Raw genomic sequence first — 6,274 nt, 5'->3', positions numbered from 1 at the left:
TGAGTTTATGGAAATAATCCCTTTGATATGCGCCTCAGCGATCTAGGACCAGCATCCTGTGCTTCTCACCCTGTGTCTCCTCAGGATGCAACCCGGGGGCGGGGGGTAGGGTTGGGGGTGAGGGGTAGCTGCAGCAGCGGACTGCTAGATGGGGCATCCTGCCTCCACCCTGAGATCCCTCGGGATGGTTATGATGTGATGCCTTGATAGCTGCAACATCCCTTGTTTACTATACGGCAGGCAATAATTTTCATGCACATATTCATGAGGAGAAGAGTAAATGCTAGCGATCTTGAGAACACTCAAGCCAGAAAAAAATTATTATAAACAATCTGTAAAACCATACCCACACAAAATAACTCATTAGCTTTGCCTAAATATTTAAGGGAAAAATTGAAATAAAAGATAAATCCAAATAAGTTAAAAGTTTATGATCCATTAAGTGCCTGTGATAAATCTCATTTTATATACAGAAGATATGATCTTTGTTTGGAGAAGGGAATGCAACCCACTCCAGTATTCTTGCCCAGAAAATCCATGGACAGAAGAGCCTGTCGAGCTACAGTCCATGGAGTCGCAAAGAGTTGAACACAACTGAGTGACTAACACACACATGAACTTTGTTACCAGAAAAGATTTTTTCCCTCATCTTTTTTAACTAAGCATTGAATAAGTCTTCTAAGATTATAGATTTGAAAGGTGCCAAATTATCAGGCTGAATATTAGGCTTTAGCTTTGGTCTAGTCTTGATTAAGGAAGGAGAGTAATATGACCTCTTAAATTCCCAGAAAATAATTACAATGGTCAGAAATGCGATAAAATTTAAATATACATGGAACAAGTCATCCTAAATTAGGAACATTAAATAATAAATTTATAAATTTATTTGTTCTCTGAATTCATCAATATCTAAAAAATTTTGTCAAGCTAGGTAATCAAAATAAAAAAGTTATGAATATTTGAATAGAGAGATTTAGCATTATCAAACTCAGTTCATGTACCCCAACCCTAACCTCTTAGCCACATTATACCAGCTTATACCCATGTCCTTGGGCTCCTCTCTCATCTCCTTAGTTTACTTTCTTTTCCTTCAAGTGTGTTAATCGCTCAGTCTTGTCCAATTCCTTACAACTCCATGGACTGTAATCTGCCTGGCTCCTCTGTCCATGGGATTTTCCAGGCAAGAATATTGGTGTGGGTTGCCATTTCATTCTCTAGGGGATCTTCCCAACCTGGAGATCGAACCCTGGTCTCCTGCATTGCAGGCAGACTCTTTACCCTCCCATCCAGCAGGGAAGCCCTTCTTTTCCTTATCTAGGCCTTTAAATAAATGGACATATGGATTGCTTTCATATTTGGGGTGTTGTAAATAGTGTCACTGTGAACATTTGGGCTCCTGGATCTTTTCAAATTAGTGTTTTCATTTATTCTGGATATATACCCAGAAGTGGAAATGCTGGGTCACGTGGTAGTTCTATTTTTGGTTTTTTGAGGAATCTCCATATGGTTTTCCATAGTGGCTGCATCAGTATCACTGCAGATGGTGATTGCAGCCATGAAATTAAAAGACACTTACTCCTTGGAAGGAAGGTTATGACCAACCTAGATAGCATATTCAAAAGCAGAGAAATTGCTTTGCCAACAAAGGTCCGTCTAGTCAAGGCGTCATGTATGGATGTGAAAGTCGGACCGTGAAGAAAGCTGAGCGCTGAAGAATTGATGCTTTTGAGCTGTGGTGTTGGAGAAGACTCTTGAGAGTCCCTTGGACTGCAAGGAGATCCAACCAGTCCATTCTAAAGGAGATCAGTCCTGGGTGTTCTTTGGAAGGACTGATGCCAAAGCTGAAACTCCAGTACTTTGGCCACCTCATGCGAAGAGTTGACTCATTGGAAAAGACTCTGATGCTGGGAGGGATTGGGGGCAGGAGGAGAAGGGGACGACAGAGGATGAGATGGCTGGATGGCATCACCGACTCAATGGACGTGAGTTTGCGTGAACTCCGGGAGTTGGTGATGGACAGGGAGGCCTGGCGTCTTGCGATTCATGGGGTCACAAAGAGTTGGACACGACTGAGCCACTGAACTGAACTGAACTGAATGTACATTCCCATCAACAATGTACAAAGATTTCCTTTTCTCTACATCCTCACTGGCATTTATTATTTGTAGACATTTTGATGATAGCCATTCTGACAGGTGTGAGGTGGTATTTCATTGTTGTTTTCATTTGCATTTCTCTAATAATTAGCATTATTATTATTATTATTGGGTGCATATATGTTAACAAGCATATCTTCTTATATTGATCCCATTATATTGCTGTTTTGTTATATAGCCTTTCTTTTAAAATCTATTTTACTTGATATGAGTATAGCTACCCCTGCTTTCTTGCAATTTCTTTTTTTTTTTAATTTTATTTTATTTTTAAACTTTACATAATTGTATTAGTTTTGCCAAATATCAAAATGAATCCATCACAGGTATACATGTGCTCCCCATCCTGAACCCTCCTCCCTCCTCCCTCCCCATACCATACCTCTGGGTCGTCCCAGTGCACTACCCCCAAGCATCCAGTATTGTGCATTGAGCCTGGACTGGCATCTCGTTTCATACATGATATTTTACATGTTTCAATGCCATTCTCCCAAATCTCCCCACCCTCTCCCTCTCCCACAGAGTCCATAAGACTGTTCTATACATCAATGTCTCTTTTGCTGTCTTGTACACAGGGTTATTGTTACCATCTTTCTAAATTCCATATATATGCGTTAGTATACTGTATTGGTGTTTTTCCTTCTGGCTTACTTCACTCTGTATAATAGGCTCCAGTTTCATCCACCTCATTAGAACTGATTCAAATGTATTCTTTTTAATGGCTGAGTAATACTCCATTGTGTATATGTACCACGGCTTTCTTATCCATTCATCTGCTGATGGACATCTAGGTTGCTTCCATGTCCTGGCTATTATAAACAGTGCTGCGATGAACATTGGGGTACACATGTCTCTTTCCCTTCTGGTTTCCTCAGTGTGTATGCCCAGCAGTGGGATTGCTGGATCATAAGGCAGTTCTATTTCCAGTTTTTTAAGGAATCTCCACACTGTTCTCCATAGTGGCTGTACTAGTTTGCATTCCCACCAACAGTGTAAGAGGGTTCCCTTTCCTCCACACCCTCTCCAACATTTATTATTTGTAGACTTTTGGATCGCAGCCATTCTGACTGGTGTGAAATGGTACCTCATAGTGGTCTTGATTTGCATTTCTCTGATAATGAGTGATGTTGAGCATCTTTTCATGTGTTTGTTAGCCATCTGTATGTCTTCTTTGGAGAAATGTCTATTTAGTTCTTTGGCCTATTTTTTGATTGGGTCATTTATTTTTCTGGAATTGAGCTGGAGGAGTTGCTTGTATATTTTTGAGATTAGTTGTTTGTCAGTTGCTTCATTTGCTATTATTTTCTCCCATTCTGAAGGCTGTCTTTTCACCTTGCTGATAGTTTCCGTTTGTATGAAATGCCTTTTTCAATCCTTTCACTTTCAGTCTGTGTCTTTAGCTCTGAATTGAGTCTCTTATAGATAGAATATGGGTGGCTCTTGTGTTTTTTCTTTTTTAAAATCTAATCAGCCACTCTATGTCCTTTTTTGGGAGCATTTATCAAACTGTTATTTAAAGTAATTACTGGCAGATTTGCATTTGTTGTCATTTTATTACTTGTTTTCTGGTTGTTTTTGTATATCTTCTCTGTTCTTTTTTTGTTTGTTTCTTCTCTTATGGTTTGTGGATTTTCTTTAGTAGTATGCTGTGTTTCTTTCTTTTTGGGTTTTTTTTTGGTATCTCTTTTAGGTTTGTTTTTTTTCTTTTTTTAATTTGTGGTTACCATGGGGTTCATTTATCTTGACCTACAACTGTATCTACGTGTTTTGAACTGGTAGTCATTTAAGTGCAAACACATTCTAAAAGATCTATATTTCTTACTCCCTCCACATTTTGTGTTTTGATGTTATAATTTACATCTTCATGCTTATCCCTTAACTCTTTATTGTAATTATATTTGCTTTTACTTTTTTTTTTGTCTTTTAACCTATATACTGGCTTATTTAAGAGGTTGATTTTCAGTCCTTAACTATATATTTGTCTTTCCTAGTAGAATTTTCCCATTCTAATAAGTAAAAGATTATTACTTCTTTTCCACTTAGAGAAGATCCTTGAACATTTCCTTTAAAAGGTAGCTTTAGTATTGAACTAGGTAGAGTATCCTAAAATAAGGTAAGGTGTTAGTACTATGCTCAGTCATGTCTGACTCTTTGCAACCCCACGGACTATTGCCCGCCAGGTCCCTTTGTCCATTTGATTTCCCAGGCAAGAATACTGGAGTGCGTTGTCATTTCCTTCTCCAGGGGACCTTCCTGACCCAGGGATCAAACTTGCATCTCCTGCATTGTAGACAGATTCATTATGGACTGAGGTACCCTAGGTTGCAGGCTTTTTCCTTTCGGCATTTTGAATATATCATGACAGTCCCTTCTGGCCTACAAGTTTTCTATAAATAAATCAGCTGATAGGGATTCCCTTGTATGTGACTCTTTGTTTTTCTCTTGCTGCCTTTAGGATTCTCTATTTTTATTCTTTGCCATCTTATTTATGATCTGTCTTGGTTGGGTCTGTTTGGGTTCATCTTATTTAGGATCCCTCGTGCTTCCTGTACATGGATATGTTTTTTTCTTCAGACTTTGGATGCTTTCAGCCATAATTCCATCAGATACATTTTTGATGCCTTTTTCTCTCTCTTTTTCTGGGACCCCTATAATATTAATGTATACATGTTTAATGTTATTCCAGACATCTATTAAATTGTTTTTATTTAATAAAATTGTATTTCTTTTTGCTGTTCTGATTGGGTGATTCCCATTATACTATAGCCAGATTAAGTGAAGTGAACTCGCTCAGTCGTGTCTGACTCTTTGCGACCCCATGGACTGTAGCCTACCAGGCTCCTCCGTCCACGGAATTTTCCAGGCAAGAGTACTGGAGTGAGTTGTCATTTCCTTCTCCAGAGGATCTTCCCAACCCAGGGATCGAACCCTGGTCTCCCGCATTGCAGGCAAATACTTTAACCTCTGAGCTACCAGGGAAGTTAGCTAATATCCAGATTACCTATGCATTTTTCTGTATCACTTAGTCTGCTATTCAGTCCTTCTAGTGTGTTTTTATTTTCAGCTATTGAATTCTTCATTTCTTTTTTTAAATTTATTTTTAATTGGAGGATATTTGTTTTACAATGTTGTGTTGGTTTCTGCTGTACAATGTGGAAGTCTTCATTTCAGATTCTTTTTTTTTTTGCATTTTCTATGTCCTTGTTGAAGTGTGTGCATCGGTTCTTTTCCCTAGTTCAGTTAACATTTTTATTATTGATGCTTTGAATTCTTTATCTGGTAAATCGCTTATTTCTCTTTCATTATGTGGTTTTTCAGGGGTCTTCTCTTGCTCTTTCAGTTGAGAGCAGTTTCTCTCTCCTTTCATTTTGCTTTACTTTCTCTGCCCCTATTACTCTAGAAGAAACAGTTACCTATTGTGGTCTTACAGGGGTAATCTTCGTGGGAACATCCCTGTGCAGACTGTGTGCCCAGTGCCTTGGGTGGGAGAGTTGGGTTTGCCTTGGAGACAAATCACGTCTTTCCTCAGGCTGTGCTGGCAGCTGACCCCTTGGTAGGGGATGTGGCTAGAGCTGGAGCTGGGTGGGATGGGGACGTCCCCCTCTGCTTAGTGGCTGCTCTCACCCTACTGAGGGGAGGGCCTGATTCCAAGTTGCTGGAGCACAACCCAGAGCTGGCTCTGTTCTCTTTGCGTGTGTTTCCCTCTCCCTTGCCTCAGAGGGTGTGAATGCCGAATTGCCTGTCCCTTTAGACTCAGCTCAAAGATCATCTATTTATCATTTATCATTTCTCATGCTGTTGAGCGAGTGTATGTCTCTCCTTTAATTATGCTTTGAGCTCCTTAAGGAAAGAAACTTGATATCCAGTAAATATGGTTATTGGATATAAGATGTTGAAAAAATTAACAAACTATATTTGTTGAACAAATTAAGATTTTCTTGAATGAATTAACAAAATTACTTGATAAAAATGGGATTAGAATGAACTTTGGATGTTCTAGAATAGTACTACATAGTATTTTCTTTAGACTTCAGGAAAAGTTTAAAAATAATCATATGTAATTGACATATGTAACACATACATTTTTGTGATACATATAACAAAGATTGGGTTCTCCTGGT

Source organism: Bos taurus, chromosome 15 (assembly GCF_002263795.3).
Source record: "Bos taurus isolate L1 Dominette 01449 registration number 42190680 breed Hereford chromosome 15, ARS-UCD2.0, whole genome shotgun sequence".
Taxonomy (NCBI): domain Eukaryota; kingdom Metazoa; phylum Chordata; class Mammalia; order Artiodactyla; family Bovidae; genus Bos; species Bos taurus.
The sequence above is the reverse complement of the archived record's forward strand: the minus strand, read 5'-3'. Positions refer to the sequence as shown.